Source organism: Lissotriton vulgaris, chromosome 1_1 (genome assembly GCF_964263255.1).
Source record: "Lissotriton vulgaris chromosome 1_1, aLisVul1.2, whole genome shotgun sequence".
Lineage (NCBI taxonomy): Eukaryota > Metazoa > Chordata > Amphibia > Caudata > Salamandridae > Lissotriton > Lissotriton vulgaris.
This window is the reverse complement of record NC_141685.1, coordinates 1,267,762,282-1,267,774,757: the sequence shown is the minus strand read 5'-3', so window position 1 is coordinate 1,267,774,757 and position 12,476 is coordinate 1,267,762,282. Positions and strand designations below refer to the sequence as shown.

General features: G+C 49.6%; 1 protein-coding gene across 1 annotated transcript in view; it reads right to left on the bottom strand.

The window, feature by feature from the left end:
• LOC147748972 (protein FAM171B-like) overlaps positions 1-12,117 on the bottom strand; it is a 163,557-nt gene extending 151,440 nt beyond the window's left edge. The window contains exon 1 of the mRNA XM_086936509.1: positions 11,881-12,117. The gene's annotated coding sequence lies outside the window, so the exon portion shown is untranslated. The remainder of the gene's footprint in view (positions 1-11,880) is intronic.
• Positions 12,118-12,476: the final 359 nt, after the last annotated feature.

Below are 12,476 nucleotides of genomic sequence, written 5' to 3'. Positions count from 1 at the left end.
CCTGCTATCCAGCGGGGGCTGGGCTGCAAGCGCTGTCTCCGTTTACTACCCCCTTTGGTAGGCCAACTCACCCAGCCGTGAGGCATCCCAAGATGAGTGGTCCTATTCCGGCACACTCCGCACCAACCATTGTCCCCGTAGCTCTTCGTCACGCCGTCAGGGAGGCTTACATCTTCCTGCAGCTCCCCCACGCTCTGCTCGCTCCTTTTCATCTGCAACCTGCTAAAGTCATGGCACCCCACAGGTTGTCCCAGAACACTTGCATGCCTTCCTCCGACAGGTGCCTGCCATCCTTCGCGTAGAATTCAGGGCAAGCTGTGTGTATGAGGCCATGCCTGATAGTTTCAAATCCATTGGTTCTGCAGAATTAGCTCACCGTGAGGTTCAGCTTTTTCCTCGAGTTCTCAACTGCCTTTTGCGAGTCTGCCCTGCGCCACTCGCTTCTGCTGATCAGTTCTGACCAGATGATGGCAGTGGTCCCAAAGGCCCTGGCTGCGTCCGTGAGGTCTCTTTGTATATCGTGGAGGAGTGTCTTCCCCTTCCGCCTGGATAAATCATTCCCCCTCAAACGGATGATCAAAATGTACAGATGCCATGCAATGTCTGCTTGTAGGTCCACAAGGGTTGCTGGCAGCTGTTCCCATTTCATTCCCGGGTAACCGAACCAGCGTATCCATGTGTCCAGTGGTCAGCCTTCCTGTTTGTGGCCCCACTGGCACCACCATGACTGCATTCGTGTTATGAAAGAATGGCCCACCACTCAAACCAGCCGTGGTCTCCTTCCTGTAAATGCAAAGATAACATTTTGTCAATCTGCTGGCAGCCTTCCGGCAAGGTGCCTAGCCTCCCCGGCAGGCTTGGTGGGTCTAAATCAACTGGGGCCTCACGGAGGTCCGGTATGCCCATGACTCCCATCTACCTACTGCCTGAATCCCGGACTCGGTCATTCCATGTTGTGCGGCTGTTGTTGCTGCCCCTATCCTGAATGAATGTGGCCCAAAACCCGCTGGTGGCAGCCCTGCGTTGCTGAGGGCGAGGCGGAGGACTGTTGAGAACTGGAATTTGCTCAGTTGTGTGCCACCTCTGTGTTTGAACAGTGGCCCTTCGCCAGCCGGTCGCACAGCCATGAATGCCAACATGCAGCACATTGCGCAGCAGCTTTGCTTCTCAATGCAATGTAGCCTTACTGTCTGTCTGTCTTTGACCTCCTCAGTATTATCTCTATTTCCTTCATTTTGGGTGTTACGTCGCCTGCCTGTAAGCAGTGTGTTGCTGGTCCTGCCCTTGAAGGCACCACTAATTTGCTGAGGCTGAACGCCCCGAAGAATGCAGTGGAAAATGCAGCCCTAAGCAGGAGGTGCTCGAAGAGGTCTCTAGTTATTTTGCTCAATGCTCCCAGCAGTAGATGAAACTTTGTATAGTCTATCGGCCGCCTGTGGTCACTCCTTGTGCCCTCAGTGCGTTTCCACCCTTTCATCGCTGCTTTTATGTAATGTAAGGCCATAGGGTCCTGCCCTGTGTACAGTTTTGTATGATGTGCCACGGCGGACAGGTGGGCTTATGCCCATGACCTGGATTTCCAGCAGTTGTATGCCCACTGGACAAATTGTTTTGCTGCTTTGCGCGTGGCCTTAACATCACCCAGGGTCTGAATGTCCCCTACCCGCATTGCTGTCCCCACATACTTTTTATATCTCTTGGCTGCTACCGGGGTGAGGGCTTGGTTGAACAGTTCCCATAGGTCTATACCGCCAGGCCCCACAGTTATGCCGGGAAGGGGGTCATGCTCTTCTCCACCCCAGGCGCCAGCTCTCTGAATCGGACCATCCGATCTCTTGGCAGGGCGTCTGCTACCTTGTTCTCCACCAGGGTACATGGCGTGCATGCACGTCTATGTTCCCCTCCAACTATAACTTAAACAGTTGGCGCATTAATCTAAGTGTGTCTGGGCACCTGGCTGACTGTCTTGTTAATTGCCTGTACTACGCCCTTGTTATCTGACCATAGTGTCAGCTTCATGTTCTGTAACTCTTGCTTCCAAACTGTTAGCGCTACTATGATGGGGACCAGTTCTAAAAATGTGATATTGATGGTTATGCCCTGCCAGCGCCAGCTGCTAGGCCATTGGCCTGCACACCATTTTTTGCCCAGGATTGCCTCAAACCCAGTGCTGCCTGCAGCATCCGTGAACAATGCAATCTGTTGGTTAGTGACCCATCCTTCCCTCCAGATCAACAACCCATTAAAATCTGTCAGGAATGTGTCCCACATCCCAAGGTCCTGCTCGACTTCCACTCAGAGCCCGATGTGATAGAGTTTGTGGGTAAGTCCACACGTTAGTTGGGTTAGGCGGCTGGCAAACACCCTACCAGCTGGTATGACCCTGGCTGCGAAATTGAGTTTGCCTATTATCCTCTGGAGGTCCCTCATTGTTGCCTTCTCGCGCCCGCGAAGGTCCCCGATTTCCTCCCGGAAATCCTCCACTTTTTCTAAGGGGCGCCTAGATGTCCCTGCTGAGTCAAGTGCTATCCCCAGGAATGCTATCTTCGTCGCTGGCCCCACTGGTTTGTCTGTTGAAAGGGGAATCCCCAACCCCCCTGCTAATTTCACGAATGCAGCCAAAGTGTCACCGCACCTGGTCGATGCAGCCGGGCCTGTGAAGAGGGAATCATCCAAGTAGTATACTTTCCCATCCTGAGGATGCCCGGCATGTAGCACCCATTCTATGAAGGTGATGAAGATTTCAGATTAGGCACATGATACCGAGCACCCCATAGGCATGACCTTGTCGAAGTAAAAGGTTTCCATCCCACTGAAACCCTAGTAGGTGGAAGATCGAGGGGTGGACCGGGAGTAAGAGAAAGGAGGACTCAATGTCCGCCTTTGCCATAGGAACCCCACAGCCTGCAGCTATGACTAGGTCAATTGCGTCATCTACTGTAGCATACCCCACTGAGCATGCTTCTGCGCTGATCCCATCGTTCACCGATGAAACCTCTGGGAAGGACAGGTGGTGGATTAGCCGGTATTGCCCAGGTTCTTTTTTGGGGACCACCCCCGTGGTGATATCACCATCCCCTTGCTCATTTGGGAGGAGAGGGGGCCTCAATTCTCTCCAAGCTTCTTTCCTTCTCCAATTTCTGTGTAACCGTCCCTGGGTTTTGTAGCGCCGATTTCAGATTATTGGCGCTGCCTGGAGGGAGGGGGCAAATGAATGGGATAGTAAAGCGTTCCTCAAAACCTTGCACTAGTATAGCGGCATCTGTTTTGTTGTGATATATGTTGGCTAGCTGGCGCAATCAGGGGTTGTTGATGGGGGACCTAGCTAGCCTGTAATTCTGAATCCCTTTTGGCCCCCTCCTCGCCCCCTTTGGGTATCTTACTGCTTTTTCCTCTCTTTTTTTTCTCGCTTGTGTTCCTTCCTGCATCTGCATACTGCTGCTGGGTGTCCCCCGCCAAAGGAGGAGCTGAAATTTGCATGACACCCCTTAGGTACATTCGTTCATCTCGAATTTCCAGCACATTGCTGCTGTCCCGCTATGCTGTGGTGATTTCCATGCGCCAAACTGTGTGGACTTTTGGAAAGGCCTCCCCTTCCCCTTGTGAAAAAAACCCCTAAAGGACTGCTCGCTCCTCCTTGCCCATGTCCTGGCCTCCTTGGCTACCATCATCTTATGGATGAAACACGATACATCCTCCTCATTCCATTCCATCCCATCTCAGGGTGTGTTTGCATTTTGAGACGGATACCCTTATTGTAATCAAGCCATGTGTCGCCCAGGAATTGCCTCTGCGTATTATGCATGTTGGCCTCATAGAGCCATAGGTCGGCTGCGCAGCGCGGACATTTCTCTACTATTATGCAAGCCATTATTCTGAATGCATCTAACCAATTGTCAAAATTCCTTTCCTTACGCTCCTTCCTCCTTTCCCTTTTATCTTCATCCTTCGTATTGCAGGTAGTTAGATCCAGCCCCTCTAACTGTATCTCTAATGGGGAACAGCGTTTACAATGCAACTTTTACGACGCAACTATTACAACGCAAGTCATTACAACGACTTGCGCTGGGGGGCACTCTTGGATAGGGAATAGTTTTAATTTACTATCCAACACCTTCCCTACTATCCACGGGGACTGGAGTTGGAATAGTAAACTAAACTATTCACTATCCAGCGCCCCCCAACGCAAGTCGTTGTAACGACTTGCTTTGTAAAAGTTGCGTCGTAAAGGCATGCGTTGTAAAAGCATGCGTTGTAATGACGTACATCCATCTCTAATAGTGTATAAATATCAATAAACTCCTTCCTCCGTATCCGTTCTTTGACTGCCAATGGTATTAGGCTTGCTGAGCCTCTGGCCCTGGTGGTGTAGGATGAGTATGGCTCCGCTGGAGGGGGGCGTGGGGTGGTTCTCGCGCCATGGTTGCCCCCCCCCCATGCAGCTATGAGAGACCCTAACTCCCCCCGCCACCCGTGTGCCCTGGCCCCTTAAGCTGTCCTGGCGCATATGGCCTGGGTCCATTAAATGCCAAGGTAGCCCTGAAACTTCCCCCTCCGTCTGCGCTCCCGCAGCCCCTGCTCCTTCTGTGCCTAACCCCCTTAACAACAGTGGTGCCATTGTCTTAAAACATTCTGTCACTATTGCACTAATCTGCTCACCACTTGTTGCTGTGTCCCTGGTCCTGGGGCTTGTACCTGCCACCGCCGGGCTGGCTACAGGCAGCAGGGTCTTTCTCTGTGGGGGTTTCTTCGGTGATGCTGCCTCCGCAAACTTGGCTGCAAGTCTCCTTTTTCTCTTGGCCGCATGCCCGCTGGTGTCTTCTTGTGGCTGGCTGCTTGGCCCTTTCCCGGCATCATTCATCAGGTGCGGTTGCAGCCAGCTGCTCCCATGTACCTTTGACTCCACCCAGATCTTCCGCAGTAGTCCATTAAGCTTTTCAGGCTGCCTCAGCCCCCCTTGTCTTGCCTTCCTTTGCGTGCTTGCCTGCTGGCTGGTTTGTACCAGGCGGTGGCTTCCGGGTTGTGTTCTGTGAAGGCGGGGTGCTGCTGCCAGTTGTTATGCACCAACCAGTTGCTCCTTGTTCCCACATGTCCTTCCCATGTACTGTGTACTATGGGGCGAGGGGCTGCCTTAGTCTTTATATGGTGCCGCTGCCTCGAAGCGGTGCCTCAGAATATGCTCAAAACAAAAAACATCCAGGCACCCAGAGCACTCTTTCCCGTCAGGGAGGGGGCTTTTTGCCAGGACGCATGCTCGGGCCTGCTCGCTTTTGCAGTGCACTGCTAAGCTGTTGTGCCTGTCTCTTTAAGGCTCGCTCCCTGCCCTGTGCTCGTTCTTGTTGCCACACGTTCCCGGCACCGGATCCCAACATGGTGGGACACACAGGAGTTTCTGAGTGACCTTCCCTCGTGGACCCCAGGAGTATGGTGTGCCATCTGGGCTCGGCAGCTGGCAGGTATCCAGGTCCCGGGCTCGCTCGGCGGGCTTGGGCCAAACTGGAACAGGGCGACCTGCAATGATCCGATGTTCTGTGGCACGCCAAATCCCCGGGAGGCCTCCGGTGGAGCGGTAAGGATGGGGCCGCTTTTCGCTGCAGTTCAGCTGCCACTGGCCTCTGCTTCCTTGGTATGAGGTTCTAGAGGGGGTGGGCACCTGGCAAAGGCACATGGGACGGTTCTTGCGGGTTGTAGCCTCAATCGCTTTGCTGCAATTCTCCTCTCCTGCTTGGTGGAACCGGGGTGGGCACCCGGTTGCTCTCTTTCGCTAGCTGGAGCAACAGTGCCCGACTCTGCAGGGGGAACCGGGGTGACTCAGTCTCCCTTTTCGTGTGACGGCGAGTTGATCCCTTGAAGAGCCCACGGACAGGGCTTTGCCGCATGCTCGGACAGGGCTTTGCCGCATGCTCGGACAGGGCTTCGCATTTTCAGGTGAACAAAAAGTTTGTGTGGCGCCGATGCTGCTCCCCTGCTCCACGAAGATAGGAGCTTACCTGGGGGAGCAGCGCTTCTATCCCCCCGAGATTCTCCTGCCTTGCTAGCGGGTTCCCCCATTGGGGGGGGTTTGTACCCCGCTCGGGCCCCCATTGGCCGGGGTGGCCAGCGCCTTCCTGGTGGCCAAGCGGGGGCACGGGTGTTCCTCCCGCTTCTTGTGCGCTTCTGTGTGCCAAAAACCAGTTTGTTACGGGGCTCGGCGTCAGTTATGGAGCCGGCCATCGAGGCCCCCTTCGGGGAAGCCTCTGCAATAGTACTTAGTTCTAATAGGTGTATCTATATCACTGCTTCTTTCGCACCCCCTTAAGCATTTCAGTTTGGGTAGAGAGTGCACAGCTGGTGGTTCAAATTCAGAGAGTTCAAAAGTATGTGGCATTAATATGTGGCAAGTTGTGTTCTTCCATTACTCCCTGGGGAAGAACCCACACAGAAGCAATCGCCTTTGCTGCAGCAATACCAAGTCTCTCCATGATGTTTTAAGAGAAAGAGAAAGAGTTTCAAGAAGTCACTGATACAAAGAATACTTAGTTGTGTCTCTCCCCTGAGGCGGAAAGCCGGGGGGTTTAGCCTACCATTGTAATGGTTTTAAAATTGTGATTCTTTTTTACTTGTGTATTAGAATTTATACTTTGCCAATTTTTAAAACCTACACATCTTGATCACATCGGATCTCGAACCCTGCTCCCCTGCGAAGCTGACTAGCTGCTCACGCTGTGGGATTAAGGGTTACAGGCGCCATATTGGGTGAGGAAAGGGCCGCGGTCCAGCTGCTGGCCGCCTCCCACCCTCCTTCTCCACCGGATTTAAGGACCATGAGTTTCCGTCCGCGCAGCGGTCGTGCCGGCGGCGCTCCAAAGGCGAGCCTGTCTGTGCCCGTCCGCGCCGGGACCGGGCCAAGGGCCACGATCCCTGTTCGTGGCCTAGCGGAGCCCCAAATCCTCTACTCCAAAGCCGACCTCACTCAGCTTAGACCAGCCCATGGCAGCAACTGCACAAAATTAGACCCAGAGTCTATCTCACACGCCAGCACCTGCTGTCCTCACTGTAAGTCTTCACTACCTTTCATTAAGACAATTGCCAACCCCAGGAATTTCAATAATAAAACACCCATAAAAATAATAACAGCACTTATCAATGCCCGTTCATTAGGTAGGCATAGACAAGACATAGCGGATCTCATAAAGGACAGGAACATAGACATACTATAGACATACTATTCGTTACAGAGACCTGGATGGATAGTGCATCCAACCCAGATCTAGTGGTCGCAGTTCCTCAAGGATACAAAGCCTACCGACAGGACAGACAGCAAAAGAAGGGCGGCGGTTTGGCAATAATTGCCTGTAACACTTTCAAGGTGAGGACGTCCCCGTACCCTCACCAACATGTGAAACTATGCTTTTTGCTATTATGCTGGAGAAGTGTGGCTCAATGATTAGAGCGGCAGACCCTGATGCAGAGGTCTAGCCCGGGACCAGGGTTCAATTCCCCGCCTTGGCGGGTCTTGGGCTCAAAATTCCACGGACCTGATAATTCTCGCCTCGGTGGCTATTCCAATCATGGAGTCCCACTCTGCAACTCTGGGCAATTGCTTACTTAATCTCCACAACGGCCCCCACAACGCTAAGGATGCCTGGCTTCCACCTTGGGGGTGCCCAGGAGTGGACGCCTCGCAGGGAAAGCCAGGATGGGTTCCACAGCGGTATTCGTACAAGCGCCTTGAGACCCTTGCGGGTGAGTAGTGCGCTATACAAGTATCAATTTACAATTTTTTTTTATGCTGACTCCCTTGCATAATTTCAACGGAGCACTCCTATATAGACCTCCAGGAGTTCGCTCAGACTTCCTTTTTAACCTTAATACAATGCTTGAATCACTTGCAATGGAGGACTCTTTCACGATCTTAGGTGACCTAAACTTTCACTTCGAAAAACCAGATAATAAAGAAACGCTAGCTTTACTAGCCGACATGGAAACTATAGGGCTCCATCAACTGGTCACCTCTCCCACACATGAGGCTGGCCACACTCTGGAAGGCATCTTTTCCAATCTGAAAGGGATCCATATACAAGACATCCTCCCACTCCCGTGGTCTGATCATCATGCCATCTTTTGTGCAATTTCTATTTATGATGCATTGTAATAATTTGATGTCCATAAATCCAGTATATGTAACAATTTAGGTTTATTGTAGAATAAAATCAGGTCAGGTAGATAAATAGAATAAGATTGTATAATGATAGAAAAGACCCCACCAGGAGCAGATGGACTTCAGCTCAGCCTCTAGATGTAACTGTTCCAGCTTTCAAGCAAATACAATTGGAACACAGATGACATCATAGAGGCATGCAGAGATAGAAATGAGAAACACTAAGGAAGGACAAAGAAGAAATGAAAGCAGGATGTAACACACACCCATTAACAGACTGGCTACCCCTAGCTGTGAGCCTTTCAAGGATTGGAATTACATTAATAACGCAGATCTTAGAGGGCTATTGGACAGTACTCGCCCCATCATTTCCACTGACCCAAATATAGCCATGAAGCAATATTCACAATGGCTAGATAATGCCATGAAGGTACAGGTACCATACAAAACAATATCCAGAAATAGGATGGTGCCCTCCGCCCTCTGGTTTACCCAAGATCTTAGAAAACAAAAGCAAATCTGTAGGAACCATGAGAGACACTGTCGTAGAGCCTATGACTCTGAAAGTAAAACCAGTTATAAGGAGACACTTGCTATCTACAAAAAAATTATTACCGAGGCTAAGAGGAAGTTTTAGAGCGAACAAATAGAAAGTGCTAAGAATTCCAACTAACAACTTTACGATGTAGTGAAGCAATTAGCAGGGAAAGCCCTCGATCTGCCCCCCCCCCCCCTTCTCAATCCCTGTGTGACACTCTGGCTAATTTCTTTTTCTTCTAAGGACAATTCGATTACACACTCCATCGGTACTACCCCCCTTGATTGTTCCTTATCCCAATTTAAAGAAATCACAGAGGCAAAAATAACGGATATTATTAAAATCATAAAAACAGGATCACCGCTGGACCCTTGCCCACCTAAAATTTTTACTCCCGTCATGAATTCAATAACATGTAATGCCATGTTTAAGTCGGGGATCTATTCAGATATGTTGAAAAATACCCTGCTAAAACCACTTCTAAAAAAGCCATATCTGGATAAAGACGGCCTGAAAAATTATAAACCAATAGATAGCCTTCCTTTTCTGGCAAAGGTGGCAGAGAAGGCCATGAATCATCAGCTATCTGAGTACATCGAGGAACACCACCTGCTGGATAACACTCAGTTTGGGTTCCGTAAACTCCACGGCACTGAGACGGCCCTTATCAAAGCCACTGAGGACATCAGAGTCATCAGAGACCAGGAAGGAACAGCGGTGCTTGTTCTGCTGGACTTATCTGCGGCTTTCGACACGGTCGATCATTCCATTCTGATCGACCGTGTCGAAAAAATGGGCATCCAATTGGTAGCCAAGAACTTGCTCGCCTCCTTCCTATCCGGAAGAACACAGGCCGTCACCTTGGGACCACTCCAGTCGGCTGAATTGTCCCTACCCTGTGGGAACCCTCAAGGCTCATCCCTCAGTCCAACACTGTTTAACATCTATGTGTCGGACCTAGCAAGAGTCATCAAAGCATACGGGATGAGCCTTACCTCCTACGCCGACAATACCCAGTTGGTGCTCGCCATTAATAATGATGGAGAAGAGGTGGCGGAACGTTTCCAAGAGGGCATGCTGGCAATTGGAGGCTGGATGGCCTCCAATTGCCTTAAACTCAACTCCGAGAAGATGGAGGTTGTCATCTTTGGAAAACTCTCCCCTGGCTGGTCCTCCCTCTGGTGGCCGTCATCTTTTGAAGCCCTGCCAACCCCCGCCCCAAAGGTTAGGAACTTGGAAGTTGTTTTCGATGCACATGCCAATCAAATAGCTTCAACTGCATTCCATAAGCTAAAACTCATACGAAAAATAATACCTTTCCTTCCCGATAGTGCCAGAAAAACATTGGTTAGCACACTGGTATTATCCTCTTTAGATTATTACAACGGCCTTTTTGCCAATGCACAAACTCGGGTTGTAAACAAAATGCAATCTATGCAAAATGCTGCCTCAAGATTGCTTTCCGGGACCCCCAAATTTAAACCGATTGCCCAAACAATTCGGAATTATCACTGGTTGACGATTATAAATCGTATTAAATTTAAGACTCTCTGCCTGGCATTCAAAGCCTTACATAAACAAAGTCCACAGTTTCTCAGAGATCAGCTTACAGTCTATTGTCCTACCAGACAATTGAGATCCACCACACTGCATCAACTGGTGGTACAACGTACAAAGACAGTCTCCTGGGGGGACAGACGGTTCACGGTCACTTAAGCCAGACTTTTGAATACTGTTCCAATGTCGTTCAGGTCAACTCAATCTCTTCTACAATTCCGTAAAAAGTTAAAGACCTGGCTGTTTGACCAGTAATCCACAGCATGAACTAACAATGGACTGGCTCTGTCATCCTCCCTAGAGTCACGCAATAAGTCTATAGCGCCGAGACGCCCATGGGCATTTGTTCGAGCTCTACAAATATGAACAGTAAATAAATAAATAAATCCACACAAGCTACCCAGGGCAACCATCCGTGAAGAAAATATGAAATTCTCCGTCAAAGTCATCAGCGACTTTAACCAGTCCTGGCGTTTTAGAACTGATGGATAAAAACTAGGATACAGGTATGGTATTATATGGGACATGCAGCTACTTAGCAGTCATGTGTCTTTACAGGTATATCTTATTACCCCATTATTGCGGTGTGACTATGTGACCATACTGCCTAGTCTGGGACTTGTAGTTCTGAGTTTATACTGGGTAGAAAAGAATACTACACGACCCACAATGCAAAAAAGGAAAAGAAATAAACCAGTAAAGGAGAATAATGCATCCTAGCTTCTCATATGTACCCAAAGCACGCGAGCAAACAGCTTTTGTCAGACATTGTGCAAAAATGCGAATTCACCATAATTGTGCTTACATGAAGCAAAGCTGCCAAGTGGGGCCATTTCATGTGTGAGATTAGCTCCACGGATTTTAGCCTGAAGCACCACGCATATTCGATTTACAGGCCGATACATTTCATTGGTGAATTATACAATAAACCACAGAGCGCCTACAAAGCAAGGGTGTCTGGAGAGATTCCACCTGACATGGGGTCAACTGGCAGCAACGAGATCATTCCATGTCACTAGAAGTGCCAAGGATTTCGAGGTTCAACAAAAACTCAAAAACGCCTCGTCAGGAATAGTAAGCGCTATATAAATGCACTTACAATAACGAGAAACGTTACACTCAGTGCTTGAATTGGAAAAAGTAAAAGGTGCCGCTACTCTGTAACAGAGTATCTATCTGCTTGTTTCTGAGAAGTGCCGGTACTCTCCTCCTCAAAAAAAAAAAAGTGCCGGTACTCCGTACCGCACAGTACCGACCCCTTTAAAGCATTGGTTACACTAAAAATCAGACTGAGAACTCAAGTGTGAAAAAAAAATCGCTTGATGCAAGCGGGATACACTTTTTGTCGAATTGATCCAATACTATAGGTCCCAGAATGCATCTGGTGTTGGAATGAAAGTGCGGGACTGCTGGTAGGGTGTTTTAATCTGCATACAGGCCCTTGGTATCATTTCTGTGACGACAACCAATGTTTCTCTATTTCAAAGTCACGAGCGCCAAATGTTTCAATGGTCCAGTGTTAACGCAGAGGTGGTGCTACTACACGTCACTGCTGAGCAAGAAGAGAGTTGCGAGTGGCTCAATAGCATACACAGTCTCAATTCACAATTATGAAATAAAAGGAGAAATCTAAATTGAAACTTACCTCACCCTGTAGACTCAACACCTTATTCTTAGTAAGTGATCTCGCAGTAGCGCGAACTAGAGGAGGAGTTAAAAGTTGCTGCAAAAGGTGCTAATCGGTTTTCTTTTTTAATTGTACCAATGACCTTCCGCAGCTGATATTATCAGCCCTCCCTGCCTGCAACAAGGTGGTGGTGATTAAACGCCCGTGGGCGGGGAGAGGGGCTGGTTTGAGCAGGCGTTTGGACACCTGCAGGCCACGGTTCTGGGAGTCTGGGGTAGAGTTAACGAGTTTTACCTCACTCCGACTGCGACACTAAGATCTCGCAATTTTTTGTTGGGATGAGATTTCGCACGCTGAGAGAAACTTGCAGATGGCGTCCTGCTAGGAGCTTGCGAATGGATGTTCTGTCCTCGCAGAGCAATACGCTCAGGTAGCTACCAAGTCAGTTGCGAGTGGTTCAAACTAGCATTTTCTGTAAGGTTTTAACTTTCGGCGACCAGACATCCCGGATTTCACAGGACAGTCCCTATTTTCAGAGGACTGTTCCGGTGATTTCAATAATTTTAAATGCATGACCCTGTTTTTGGGACAAACCTTTTATTAACAAGCGAAGA